The sequence below is a fragment of the Aegilops tauschii genome, chromosome 1, assembly GCF_002575655.3.
Source record: "Aegilops tauschii subsp. strangulata cultivar AL8/78 chromosome 1, Aet v6.0, whole genome shotgun sequence".
In the NCBI taxonomy this organism is placed as follows: Eukaryota; Viridiplantae; Streptophyta; class Magnoliopsida; order Poales; family Poaceae; genus Aegilops; species Aegilops tauschii.
In genome coordinates this window covers 203766841-203782706 of record NC_053035.3, presented here as the reverse complement: position 1 = coordinate 203782706, position 15866 = coordinate 203766841, and positions in this window count along the sequence as shown.

Sequence of the window (15866 nt, the reverse complement as noted above, 5' to 3'; positions counted from 1 at the left end):
CGATAACTTTTTGCATGTAGCTCCGATTCGCAAGTGTAATATGTAAAATTGTTCGCCTCGTGATGCTCTTCATTTTGTTCAATTGCACCATGTTCATTAGAGGTTATCTTGATGCCCAAATCTCTGTTGGAAGAGGGCTAGTTGCTGTTATTCTCTGGTTCTTAGCAGAACTTGGAGATTTGTCATTTTTGTATCATTTATTCTGTGCATCTTTTGAGTATGAGATCTACATGTGTTTTGAAGTATGCCATGCCATCTTTCCAGTGGTGTAGTCCATGTATTTGTGTGATCTCTGTGGTGACTAGCACAAGCATGCAAAGTAGGCCCCATAATATTTCTGATTTCAGGGACTTAGTGATTTCTCTAAGTCCTCGTCTGCTGTAATTTTGTTGCCATGTAAACTTGATGCTACAGAGAGATCCATGCATATTTTGGAAATGTTCAGTAAGGATGTTTTGTAGCTATAGTTGTATTCCTGCAATTGTTTGCAATTATGGAGTGCCATAGCATGACTCAATCTTGCTCTACTTTTGCTATAAAATATTTTTGGCAGATTCTTAACATGATATGCATTTTTGCCAAGCTTATTGTAGTTGATCCATACATGCTATGCAATTGATCTTGCCATGGATAGCTTCATAAACATGCCATCTTGCTGTAGGTATGATTGGTTTGTCATGCGTTGCTCTGTAGTGAGTGCATCAAGCTCACAAAGAGGCCTACATATTAATATTTCTGCCATGCTCTGTTTTCCGCTAAGTCTGAAACCTGATAACGAAACTTGCTATGTTTACATGCTTGCCATCATATCTTCTGGTCCTTTTTGGCTTATGGTCAGTAAGGGACTTTTGTCATGTGCTTTTAGTAGAACACTGCCATGCCTTGTTTTGCTATGTTAAGTTCCTGTAGCATGTTGATTTCGTGCTCTGAACATAGCTACCTGATGCTGTTTTCTGCCATGTCCAGTTTTTCACCAAGTCTGTGAACCTGTAATCTTTTGCACTTTTGCCATGCTTGTTTGAGCTTGATATGTTGTGAACTAGCAGTAGCTCAGTGTTCATCTTTTGTCGAGCATCTCCTGTAGATTACTGCCATGTGCTTTGTTGCTATGTTGGGGTGCTGTAGCATTGTTGCTTGTTGCATTTTAAGTGCTATCTTACTGTTTATCGCAGATTGGTGTCATTCTTGTTTTGCTTGCCATTTGCAAACCGTGCATCCGATTCCGGTGATCTTTATATCGATTTCGACCGAAATCATCTCATATTTCCAGTGGCATGCTTGGTTTGCCAAGTTACTGCCATATTCATCTTTTTCCTTCCGGAGCACGCATATGCATTGCATATCATATCTTGCATATCATACATGTTTTGCATCATGTTGCTTGCGCATTTCTCGTTGTTGATTGTGGTTCCGTTTGTTTGTGTTCTTGTCTTGGGTAGAGCCGGGAGACGAGTTCGTGAACGAGGAACCTGTCGAGTACGCTTACGAGGATCAAGTTTTCGACAACTCTGAGAATCTTGCAGGCAAGATGACCACCCCTCGAAATCACTTCTATCCTTGCTATGCTAGTTGTTCGCTCTATTGCCATGCTCGCTACCTATCACTTGCTATATCATGTCTCCCATTTTAGCCATGTCAGCCCCTAACCATCCTTTCCTAGCAAACCGTTGTTTGGCTATGTTACCGCTTTTGCTCAGCCCCTCTTATAGCGTTGCTAGTTGCAGGTGAAGTTGAAGTTTGTTCCATGTCGGAACATGGATATGTTGGAATATCACAATATCTCTTATTTAATTAATGCATCTATATATATTTGGTAAAGGGTGGAAGGCTCGGCCTTATGCCTGGTGTTTTGTTCCACTCTTGCCGCCCTAGTTACTGTTATACCGGGATTATGTTCCTTGAGTTTGCGTTCCTTACACGGTCGGGTGATTTATGGGACCCCCTTGACAGTTCGCCTTGAATAAAACTCCTCCAGCAAGGCCCAACCTTGGTTTTACCATTTGCCACCTAAGCCTTTTTCCCCCGGGTTTTCGCGAGCCCGAGGGTCATCTTTTATTTAAACCCCTGGGCCAGTGTTCCTCTGAGTGCTGGTCCAAACTAGAGCAGCTTGCAGCGCCACCTTGGGGAAACTCGAGGATTGGTTTTAGCTGTACGTAGTGTTCATCCGGTGTGCCCTGAGAACGAGATATGTGCAGCTCCTATCGGGATTTGTCGGCACATTCGGGCGGCTTTGCTGGTCTTGTTTTACCATTGTCGAGATGTCTTGTAAACCGGGATTCCGAGACTGATCGGGTCTTTCCGGGAGAAGGTTTATCCTTCGTTGACCGTGAGAGCTTATGATGGGCTAAGTTGGGACACCCCTGCAGGGTTTTATCTTTCGAAAGCCGTGCCCGCGGTTATGAGGCAGATGGGAATTTGTTAATGTCCGGTTGTAGATAACTTGTCACTTGGCCCAATTAAAATACATCCACTGCGTGTGTAGCCGTGATGGTCTCTTCTCGGCGGAGTCCGGGAAGTGAACACGGTCCGTGTTATGTATGACGTAAGTAGGTGTTCAGGATCACTTCTTGGTCATTGCTAGATGACGTCCGTTCCGTTGCTTCTCTTCTCGCTCTCATTTGCGCAAGTTAGCCACCATATATGCTTTTGCCGCTGCAGCTCCACCTCTTTGCACCTCCTCTTTCCTACAAGCTTAAATAGTCTTGATCTCGCGGGTGTGAGATTGCTGAGTCCCCGTGACTCACAGATTCTACCAAAACAGTTGCAGGTGCCGACGATGCCAGTGCAGATGATGGCGTCGATCTCAAGTGGGAGTTCGACGAGGAACGTGGTCGTTACTATGTGTCTTTTCCTGATGATCAGTAGTGGAGCCCAGTTGGGACGATCGGGGATCTAGCATTTGGGGTTGTCTTATTTTCATCTGGATTTTGACCGTAGTCGGTCTATATGTTTGTATTTTGGATGATGTATGATGATATTTATTTATGTATTGTGTGAAGTGGCGATTGTAAGCCAACTCTTTATCCCATTCTTGTTCATTACATGGGATTGTGTGAAGATGACCCTTCTTGCGACAAAACCACTATGCGATTATGCCTCTAAGTCGTGCCTCGACACGTGGGAGATATAGCCGCATCGTGGGCGTTACAGCTTCGCCTAAGCACTACAACGATATGTCCGAGGTGGATTATGGTGGAGGGGGGCACCGCACACGGCTAAGAGATCAATGATCAACTTGTGTGTCTATGGGGTGCCCCCTCCCCCGTATATAATGGTGTGGAGGAGGGGGAGGGCCGGCCCTCTACTATGGCGCACCCTGGGGAGTCCTACTCCCACCGGGAGTAGGATTCCCCCTTTTCCTAGTAGGAGTAGGAGAGAAGGAAGGGGAAGAGAGAAGAGAAGGAAGGAAGGGGCGCCGCCCCTCCCCCTAGTCCAATTCGGACTAGGCCTTGCGGGGCGCGCGGCCTACCCTAGGCAGCCCCTCTCTCTCCCCCTAAAGCCCAATAAGGCCCATATACTCCCCGGCGAATTCCCGTAACTCTCCGGTACTCCGATAAATACCCGAACCACTCAGAACCTTTCCAATGTCCGAATATAGCCTTCCAATATATCGATCTTTACGTCTCAAACATTTTGAGACTCCTCATCATATCCCTGATCTCATCCGGGACTCCGAACAACCTTCGGTACATCAAAACCCATAAACTCATAATACCGATCGTTACCGAATGTTAAGCGTGCGGACCCTACGGGTTTGAGAACTATGTAGACATGACCGAGACTCATCGTCGGTCAATAACCAACAGCGGAACCTGGATTCTCATATTGGCTCCTACATATTATATGAAGATCTTTATCGGTCAAGCCGCATAACAACATACATTGTTCCCTTTGTCATCGGTATGTTACTTGCCCGAGATTCGATCGTCGGTATCTCAATACCTAGTTCAATCTCGTTACCGGCAAGTCTCTTTACTCGTTCCGTAATGCATCATCCCGCAACTAACTCATTAGTTACATTGCTTGCAAGGCTTATAGTGATGTGCATTACCGAGAGGGCCCAGAGATACCTCTCCGACAATCGGAGTGACAAATCCTAATCTTGATCTATGCCAACTCAACAAGTACCATCGGAGACACCTGTAGAGCACCTTAATAATCACCCAGTTACGTTGTGACGTTTGGTAGCACACAAAGTGTTCCTCCGGTATTCGGGAGTTGCATAAGCTCATAGTCATAGGAACATGTATAAGTCATGAATAAAGCAATAGCAATATACTAAACAATCAAATGCTAAGCTAACGGAATGGGTCAAGTCAATCACATCATTCTCTAATGATGTGATCCCGTTAATCAAATGACAACTCATGTCTATGGCTAGGAAACTTAACCATCTTTGATTCAATGAGCTAGTCAAGTAGAGGCATACTAGTGACACTCTGTTTGTCTATGTATCCACACATGTACTAAGTTTCCGGCTAATAAAATTCTAGCATGAATAATAAACATTTATCATGATATAAGGAAATATAAATAACAACTTTATTATTGCCTCTAGGGCATATTTCCTTCAGTATCCCACTTGTACTAGAGTCAATAATCTAGTTCACATCGCCATGGGATTTAACACGAATAGTTCACATCACCATGTGAGTAACACCCATAGTTTACATCGCCATGTGACCAACACTCAAAGGGTTTACTAGAGTGAGTAATCTAGTTCACATCGCCATGTGATTAACACTCAAAGAGTACTAAGGTGTGATCATGTTTTGCTTGTGAGAGAAGTTTAGTCAACGGGTCTGTCAAATATAGATCCGTATGTATTTTGCAAATTTCTATGTCTACAATGCTCTGCACGGAGCTACTTTAGCTAATTGCTCCCACTTTCAATATGTATCTGGATTGTGACTTAGAGTCATCCAGATCAATGTCAAAGCTTGCATCAATGTAACTCTTTACGACGAACTACTTATCACCTCCATAACCGAAAAATATTTCCTTAGTCCTCTAAGGATAATTTTTCACCGTCGTCTAGTGATCTACTCCTAGATCAAAATTGTACTTCCTTGCCAAACTCAGGGCAGGGTATACAATAGGTCTGGTACACAACATGGCATACTTTATAGAACCTATGGCCGAGGCATAGGGAATGACTTTCATTCTCTTTCTATTTTCTGCCGTGGTCGGGCTTTGAGTCTTACTCAACTTCACACCTTGCAACACAGGCAAGAACTCTTTCTTTGACTATTCCGTTTTGAACTACTTCAAAAACTTTTCAAGGTATGTACTCATTGAAAAAACTCATCAAGCGTCTTGATCTATCTCTATAGATCTTGATGCTCAATATGTAAGCAGCTTCACCGAGGTCTTTCTTTGAAAAACTCCTATCAAACACTCCTTTATGCTTTCCAGAAAATTTTACATCATTTCCGATTGACAATATGTCATTTACATATACTTATCAGAAAGGCTGTAGTGCTCCCACTCACTTTCTTGTAAATATAGACTTCTTCAAAAGTCTGTATAAAACCATATGCTTTGATCACACTATCAAATCGTATATTCCAACTCCGAGAGGCTTGCACCAGTCCATAAATGGATTGCTGGAGCCTGCACACTTTGTTAGTACCTTTTGGATTGACAAAACCTTCTTGTTGTATCATATACAATTCTTCTTTAAGATATCCGTTAAGGAATGTAGTTTTGACATCCATTTGCCAGATTTCATAAAATGTGGCAATTGCTAACATGATTCGGACAGACTTAAGCATCACTACGAGTGAGAAAATCTTATCGTAGTCAACACCTTGAACTTGTTGAAAACCTTTTTCGACAATTCGAGCTTTGTAGATAGTAACACTACTATCAGCGGCTGTCTTCCTCTTGAAGATCCATTTATTCTCAATGGCTTGCCGATCATCGAGCAAGTCAATCAAAGTCCATACTTTGTTCTCATACATGGATCCCATCTCAGATTTCATGGCCTTAAGCCATTTCGTGGAATCTAGGATCATCATTGCTTCCTCATAGTTCGTAGGTTCGTCATGGTCAAGTAACATGACCTCCAGAACAGGATTACCGTACTACTCTGGTGCGGATCTTACTCTGGTTGACCTACGAGGTTTGGTAGTAACTTGATCAGAAGTTTCATGATCATTATCATTAGCTTCCTCGCTAATTGGTGTAGGAATCACTCGAACTGATTTCTATGATTAACTACTTTCCAATTCGGGAGTAGGTACAATTACCTCATCAAGTTCTACTTTCCTCCCACTCACTTCTTTCGAGAGAAACTCCTTCTCTAGAAAGGACCATTCTTAGCAACGAATATCTTGCCTTCGGATCTGTGATAGAAGGTGTACCCAACAGTCTCCTTTGGGTATCCTATGAAGACACATTTCTCCGATTTGGGTTCGAGCTTATCAGGTTGAAGCTTTTTCACATAAGCATCGCAGCCCCAAACTTTAAGGAATGACAACTTTGGTTTCTTGCCAAACCACAGTTCGTATGGTGTCATCTCAACAGATTTAGATGGTGCCCTATTTAACGTGAATGCAATTGTCTCTAATGCATAACCCCAAAACGATAGTGGTAAATCGGTAAGAGACATCATAGATCGCACCATATCTAATAAAGTATGGTTATGACGTTCGGACATACCATTACGCCGTGGTGTTCCAGGTGGCGTGAGTTGCGAAACTATTCCGCATTGTTTCAAATTTCTCCTCCACGATCAGATCGTAGAAACTTTATTTTCTTGTTACGATGATTTTCCACTTCACTCTGAAATTCTTTGAACTTTTCAAATGTTTGAGACTTATGCTTCATCAAGTAGATATACCCATATCTGCTCAAATCATCTGTGAAGGTGAGAAAATAACGATACCCGCCGCGAGCTTCAACATTTATTGGACCACATACATCAGTATGTATGATTTCCAACAAATCTGTTGCTCGCTTCATTGTTCCGGAGAACGGAGTCTTAGTCATCTTGCCCATGAGGCATGGTTCGCAAGCATCAACTGATTCATAATCAAGTGATTCCAAAAGCCCATCAGCATGGATTTTCTTCATGCACTTTACACTAATATGACCCAAACGGCAGTTCCACAAATAAGTTGCACTATCATTATTAACTTTGCGTCTTTCTGTTTTCATTGGGCGTATGACCATTGAAGGTTTTATTCATGTAAACAGAACAACAATTATTCTTTGACTTTAAATGAATAACCGTATTGCAATAAACATGATCAAATCATATTTATGCTCAACACAAACACCAAATAACATTTATTTAGGTTCAACACTAATCCCGAAAGTATAGGGAGTGTGCGATGATGATCATATAATCTTGGAACCACTTCCAACACACATCGTCACTTCACCCTTAACTAGTCTCTGTTCATTCTACAATTCCCGTTTCGAGTTACTAATCTTAGCAACTGAACTAGTATCAAAGACTGAGGGGTTGCTATAAACACTAGTAAAGTACACATCAATATCATGTATATCAAATATACCTTTGTTCACTTTGCCATCCTTCTTATCCGCCAAATACTTGGGGCAGTTCTGCTTCCAGTGACCAGTCCCTTTGCAGTAGAAGCACTTAGTCTCAGGCTTAGGTCTAGACTTGGGCTTCTTCACTTGAGCAGCAACTTTCTTGCCATTCTTCTTGAAGTTCCCCTTCTTCCCTTTGCCCTTTTCTTGAAACTACTGGTCTTGTCAACCATCAACACTTGATGCTTTTCTTGATTTCTACCTTCGTTGATTTCAGCATCACGAAGAGCTTGGGAATCGTTTCTGTTATCCCTTGCATATTATAGTTCATCACGAAGTTCTAGTAACTTGGTGATAGTGACTAGAGAACTTTGTCAATTACTATCTTATCTGGAAGATTAACTCCCACTTGATTCAAGCAATTGTAGTACCCAGACAATCTAAGCACATGCTCATTGGTTGAGCTAGTCTCCTCCATCTTGTAGGCAAAGTACTGTCAGAGGTCTCATACCTTTTGACACGGGAATGAGTATGAAATACAAATTTCAACTCTTGGAACATCTTATATGCTCCGTGGCGTTCAAAACATTTTTGAAGTCCCGGTTCTAGGCTGTAAAGCATGGTGCACTAAACTATCAAGTAGTCATCATACCGAGCTTTGTCAAACATTCATAACGTCTGCATCTGCTCCTGCAATATGTCTGTCACCTAGCGGTGCATCAAGGACATAGTTCTTTTGTGCAGCAATGAGGATAATCCTCAGATCACGGATCCAATCCGCATCATTGCTACTAACATCTTTCAACTTAGTTTTCTCTAGGAACATATCAAAAATAAAACAGGGGAGCTAAACGTGAGCTATTGATCTACAACATAGATATGCAAAAACTATCAGGACTAAGTTCATGATAAATTAAAGTTCAATTAATCATATTACTTAAGAACTCCCACTTAGATAGACATCCCTCTAGTCATCTAAATGATCACGTGATCCAAATCAACTAAACCATGTCCGATCATCACGTGAGATGGAGTAGTTTTCAATGGTGAACATCACTATATTGATCATATCTACTATATGATTCACGCTCGACCTTTCGGTCTCCAGTGTTCCGAGGCCATATCTGCATATGCTAGGCTCGTCAAGTTTAACCCGAGTATTCTGCGTGTGCAAAACTAGCTTGCACCCGTTGTATGTGAACGTAGAGCTTATCACACCCGATCATCACATGGTGTCTCAGCACGAAGAACTGTAGCAGCGGTGCTTACTTAGGGAGAACACTTATACCTTGAAATTTAGTGAGAGATTATCTTATAATGCTACCGTCGAACTAAGCAAAATAAGATGCATAAAGGATAACACATGCAATCAATATAAGTGATATGATATGGCCATCATCATCTTGTGCCTTTGATCTCCATCTCCAAAGCACCGTCATGATCACCATCGTAACCGGCGCGACACCTTGATCTCCATCGTAGCATCGTTGTCGTCTCGCCAACTATTGCTTCTATGACTATCGCTACCGCTTAGTGATAAAGTAAAGCAATTACATGGCGATTGCATTTCATACAATAAAGCGACAACCATATGGCTCCTGCCAGTTGCCGATAACTCCGTTACAAAACATGATCATCTCATACAATAAAATTTAGCATCATGTCTTGACCATATCACATCACAACATGCCCTGCAAAAACAAGTTAGACATCCTCTACTTTGTTGTTGCAAGTTTTACGTGGCTGCTATGGGCTGAGCAAGAACCGTTCTTACCTACGCATCAAAACCACAACGATATTTCGTCAAGTATGTGCTGTTTTAACCTTCAACAAGGACCGGGCGTAGCCACACTCGATTCAGCTAAAGTTGGAGAATCTGACACCCGCCAGCCACCTGTGTGCGAAGCACGTCAGTAGAACCAGCCTTGTGTAAGCGTACGCGTAATGTTGGTCCGAGCCGCTTCATCCAAAAATACCGCCGAATCAAAGTATGACATGCTAGTAAGCAGTATGACTAGTATCGCCCACAACTCACTTGTGTTCTACTCGTGCATATAACATCTACGCATAAACCTGGCTCAGATGCCACTGTTGGGGAACGTAGTAATTTCAAAAATTTCCTACGCACACGCAAGATCATGGTGATGCATAGCAATGAGAGGGGAGAGTGTTGTCCACGTACCCTCGTAGACCGAAAGCGGAAGCGTTATGAAAACGTGGTTGATGTAGTCATATGTCTTCACGATCGACCGATCTAGTACCGAACGTACGACACCTCCGCGATCTACACACGTTCAGCTCGGTGACGTCCCATGAACTCACGATCCAGTAGAGCTTCGAGGGAGAGCTTCGTTAGCACGACGGCGTGATGACGGTGATGATGAAGCTACCGGCGCAGGGCTTCGCCTAAGCACTACGACGATATGACCAAGGTGGATTATGGTGGAGGGGGCACCGCACACGGCTAAGAGATCAATGATCAACTTGGGTGTCTATGGGGTGCCCCCCTCCCCCGTATATAAAGGAGTGGAGGAGGGGGAGGGCCGGCCCTCTACTATGGCGCGCCCTGGGGAGTCCTACTCCCACTGGGAGTAGGATTCCCACTTTTCCAAGTAGTAGGAGTAGGAGAGAAGGAAGGGGAAGAGAGAAGAGAAGGAAGGAGGGGGCGCCGCCCCTCCCCCTAGTCCAACTCGGACTAGGCCTTGGGGGGGGGGCGCGGCCTGCCCTAGGCAACCCCTCTCTCTCTTCGCTAAAGCCCAATAAGGCCCATATACTCCCCGGCAAATTCCCGTAACTCTCCGGTACTCCAATAAATACCTGAACCACTCAGAACCTTTCCAATGTCTTAATATAGCCTTCCAGTTGTAGCAATCCAACCTCAAACGGTCGAATCTCTGTGCTTAAGTGTCATCCCTGGATCGGTAACGCTGACACACACAGTACTTGAAGGATTTATAACAGAGTAGCAATCACACACTTATTACATAAAATGTCTCAAAAGAGAACTTATTACAATAAATATGTCTTAAGGTTATCCAAATAAGATAACAACGGAAGGCTTGGAAGATAAAGTGAGTCCATCAACTCCAGCGGCATAGCTGAGTGCACGACAAACGACCTAGCGCACCTTACTCTTCGTCTGAAAAGTCTGCAACATGATATGTTGCAGCCCGAAAGGGGTCAGCACATGGAATATGCTGGCAATATAACACAGTAGAGCAAAGAATAGAATAAAGGCTATCACTACATGCATATATGGCTGGCGGAGGCTCTACGGTTATAATGTTTTGCGAAAAGCCAATTTTTTCCTACAACAAAGGAATATATTTTATTTAACTATCATGGTGGTTGATAAACATTGAGAATGGTACCCCCATCTCAATCCCAATTAAAAGTAATTAACAACCCAACAAATTAATTTAGAATGATGAGATCAAACCAATAATTCAAGTACCAGATACTCAAGATGTCCATAACCGGGGACACGGCTAACCATGATTAGTTTATACACTCTGCAGAGGTTTGCACACTTTTCCCCACAAGACTCGATCTCCTCCGTTGGATTTCTCGCACTTCATGGTGTTTGAGAAACGGATGACCGAGACACAGTCTTTCAGAAACATTAACTCTAACCCCGGGAAGACAGTACCAACCTACATCCCCTACATCTGCTAGCCTACCACTGGAAGAGGTCACACAACATACTCAACTATGCTAGAGCCCATAATAGCTTGTGGCTGCACACGGAAGTTTCTAGCATGAATAATCTTATGATCCCTTTGAGCCTGGGTGGAGGACCATAGGAGGATCACACGGTATAACCCCGGGATCTCCTAGGACAACACTGGTATAACCCCAGTGCCCAAACCAACAATCCACCCAGATGTGTATTAAAGTTGCCACCTTAAGTTGATCCATTAATTAACAATCTCACATCTGTCATGGATACACTCAAACCCAATCCACGTCTACGAGCATAGCATAGCAACATGAGCATAACGTAGAGTAACTCCCAAGGGTTGGATAATAAAACAGGTAATAGGTTCTACCTCATCAACTACTTTCCCAATACCCACATGTTATCAAATCCTAACCATGCAATGTTGGAGGGTTGTAACTAATGCATAAAAACTGGGTATGAAAAGAGTATGATCAATGTGTTACTTGCCTTGCTGACGATCTGCAAACCCTAGAGACTCGTAGTAGCACGCTTCACACTCCGGAAATTCTATCGCAAACAAACAATAGCATACATAAGCACTCAAGCAAAGATGCACGGGTAAAACTCAAATAAAAAGATCAAATCTGAAAATCCAACTGAAAAGATTCGATCTGCAAAAAGAATCAATCGAATCGGAGTTACGGAACTGAAACTACGGTCAAAAGAACTTCGAATTCAAATCTGCTTGAAACCAAATTTTAAATTGTCAAAACATTGTTCAAGTTGATTAGATAGAAATAGGGGCTCGAGACAAAGATTTTGGCGTTGGTTTCACTGGATTTGGACAAACGGTTAAGAAACGACGAGGGTTTGAAGATCAGGGGCTAATCTACGATAAAAGTAATCGCGGATAGGTTCCTGGCTAAAAATAAAATAAAAAGAAAGACTAACGAACGAACGTTCGCTGTCTGAACCTAACCGGCGAACAACGTTCGTTAAAACGAGCGTACGGACAAACGTCCGCTAAATAACTAAACCGAATAAAAACAAAAAAAACAGATCTAGGGTTTTTAAAAGAAAACCAGTCGGTTTTTACCTAACTGAAAAAAACGACGGCGGCGAATCCGGCGAGATCCACGGCGGCGGCGACGGCGGTCGACGGCTGGCGGCGGCACAGGAGCGGCGACGCTAGGGTTCGGGGCCGCGGGCGGGCTGGCGGCTCGGGCGGGCTTCAACGGCTTATAAGGCCTGAGCGCGGACAGAGTCCGGCTCAGGCACGACCCAAGGTCGGTTCTTTTTTTAAACAGATTCCGCAGAGAAAATCCTAAATAAAATTAAAAAAAATCTAAAAATGCCCAAAACAATTTTCACCATCTAAATAATTTTTTAGAACTTAGTGAACATTTTCTTGGCCTAAAATGAAATTTTGAAAAAAATGCATATTTTTTCTAATTCAAATAAAATAGCAATAAAATCCAAATAAAATAATATATTTGATTTTAACATTTTTCCTCCAATATTTCATTTATTTTGGAGAAGTTATATTATCTCCTCTCGTATATTTTTAATATGAAATATTTTTGGAGGGAAAAATAATGAAAACCAAAATGGTCCTTGTTTCAATATTTGAGAAAATTCAAATATGAAAACCGTGAAATCCCCAACTCTCTCCGTGGATCCTTGAGTTGCTTAGGATTTTTAGGATCACTACCAAAATGCAAATAAAATATGATATGCATATGATGACCTATGTATAACATTCCAAATTGAAAATTTGGGATGTTACACCAATATATCGATCTTTACGTCTCAAACATTTCGAGACTCCTCGTCATGTCCCCGATCTCATCCGGGACTCCGAACAACCTTCGGTACATCAAAACACATAAACTCATAATACCGATCGTCATCGAACATTAAGCGTGCGGACCCTACGGGTTCGAGAACTATGTAGACATGACCGAGACTCATCTTCGGTCAATAACCAACAGCGGAACCTGGATGCTCATATTGGCTCCTACATATTCTACGAAGATCTTTATCGGTCAAACCGCATAACAACATACGTTGTTCCCTTTGTCATCGGTATGTTACTTGCCCGAGATTTGATTGTCGGTATCTCAATACCTAGTTCAATCTCGTTACCGGCAAGTCTCTTTAATTGTTCCGTAATGCATCATCCCGCAACTAACTCATTAGTTACATTGCTTGCAAGGATTATAGTGACGTGCATTACCGAGAGGGCCCAGAGTTACCTCTCCGACAATCGGAGTGACAAATCCTAATCTTGATCTATGCCAACTCAACAAGTACCATCGGAGACACCTATTGAGCACCTTTATAATTACCCAGTTACGTTATGACGTTTGGTAGCACACAAAGTGTTCCTCTGGTATTCAGGAGTTGCATAATCTCATAGTCATAGGAACATGTATAAGTCATGAAGAAAGCAATAGCAATATACTAAACGATCAAATGCTAAGCTAACGGAATGGGTCAATTCAATCACATCATTCTCTAATGATGTGATCCCGTTAATCAAATGACAACTCATGTCTATGGCTAGGAAACTTAACCATCTTTGATTCAACGAGCTAGTCAAGTAGAGGCATACTAGTGACACTCTGTTTGTCTATGTATCCACACATGTACTAAGTTTCCGGTTAATACAATTCTAGCATGAATAATAAACATTTATCATGATATAAGGAAATATAAATAACAACTTTATTATTGCCTCTAGGGCATATTTCCTTCATGTGTAACGAGAGTAATCATCAACAATAACAAAGCTATATAGAGATGCTTCATTGGTGAATGCAGAATAATGGTTAGGACCAAAGAGATCCATGCGAAGAATTCAAATGGTCGAGTGGTAGTCATGATTGTCTTCGCTGGATGCTTGGTCTTGATCATCTTTCCAGCTTCACAGGCTCCGCACAAGTGATCCTTGAGGAATTTGAAATTCTCAATGCCAATGACATGCTTCTTCTTCGCGAGCGTGTGCAAGTTCCTCATGCCAGCATGACCAAGTCGTCGATGCCATAGCCAGTCTTCTGAAGTGTTTGCAAGTAGACATATAGCTGGTTGTGGTCCTGTGGAAAAATCAACAATATACAGATATCTTCTCCTAAAGCCTTCGAAGACTTTGGAATGGTCAGCTTCCATGATCACAACACAACGATACTTGCCAAAGATAACAACCATATCAAGATCACAAAGCATTAAGACTGACATGAGGTTGAATCCTAAGGATTCGACCAGCATGACTTTGTCCATGTGTCGATCCTTTGAGATCGCAACCTTACCTAGACCCAATACCTTGTTTTTGCCTTTGTCAGCGTAGGTGATATGCTTCAGATGCGATGGAGATAAGGGAGGGTCCATCAATAGATTCCTGTCACTAGTCATGTGATTTGTACATCCACTATCGAGGACCCACTCAGTGGCTTTGGGTTGATCATCTTGCAGATGAATTAGTGCATCTTACGAACTCATATACTTCATCAGTGAACAATATGACATCAATTTCATCAGGCAATAGAGCAGATAAAGCAGTATGAGGACGTGAGAAATGAAAGTTCATTTCTTCATGATTAGCTTGCGTCCTTTCAAGCAAATTCAGGTCTCCAGCAAATTCTTCAGACGTTTAAGTACGTCTGGAGACCTGACCCTGCATAAGAGATTAGTTCTTTTTTTCACCACCCACATCTGAAGGGGTGGCAAAGAGTTCATCATTCTGCGAGCTCCATAAGAGAACAGTGGAATAGAAACCAGTCCACTTTGTTTCACATAAGAGGAGTTAGGATAAGCATATGAATAAGCAGAGAAATTCTTCGAGGACTTATGAACATAATGGTTAGAAGAATAATGCTCATATTCATAGCCCTTAGATCTTCCCTGCGAAACAGAAGTGTTAGCACGATGATGTTCATATGAGGAATTTGATCCTTTTGAGGAATTTGATCCACGTGAGGAATTCGGTCCGTATGAGGACTTGGGTCCATATGAAGAATTTGATCTGGGGTTCCTATTCTTCACAGGTGGTGTCATGATGACATTCACCTGAAGACTTTCAAGGCACCTTTTGGGAACCCAGATTTTGTTCATAGGGGAACCGTTCCTGCAGTTAGTGCTAACATATCTAGCAAATACTTCACATTCTGATTTTTGAATAGCTTATAGTTGGAGTCAAATGACTCATTAGAAGAATGAGGAGATTCACATGTAAAGCCGGATAGAGTAGATGGATCTACTGGAGGTCCCTTTGCAGCAACCCATGAGGTTTTGGGATACTGCTCAGGCTTCCAGTATGTTCCATCAGCATTGAGTTTCCTCTCAAAGGCAATACCCTCTTTCCTAGGGTTCCTGTTGAGGATATGATTTTTAAGCACATCGCAAAGAGCCTGATGCCCTTTGAGGCTTTTGTACATGCCTGTCATATACAATTTCTTCAGCCCTGCATTGTCAGTGATACTAGCAATATCCTCAGATGAGGAATTAGTGATAGCAGAGACAGGTGAAGAATTTGTAGCAGTAGAAGAATTTGAACTTTCAAGTGAAGAATTAGCAGATTCACGTTCAATGCACTTCAAACATGGAGGAATAAATTCTTCCTGAGCAGCGCTGATTTGTTGAGCTAGTAATGAATCACGCTCCTTCTGAAGATCTTCATAACTCACTCTTAGCTTCTCAAGATCTTGCT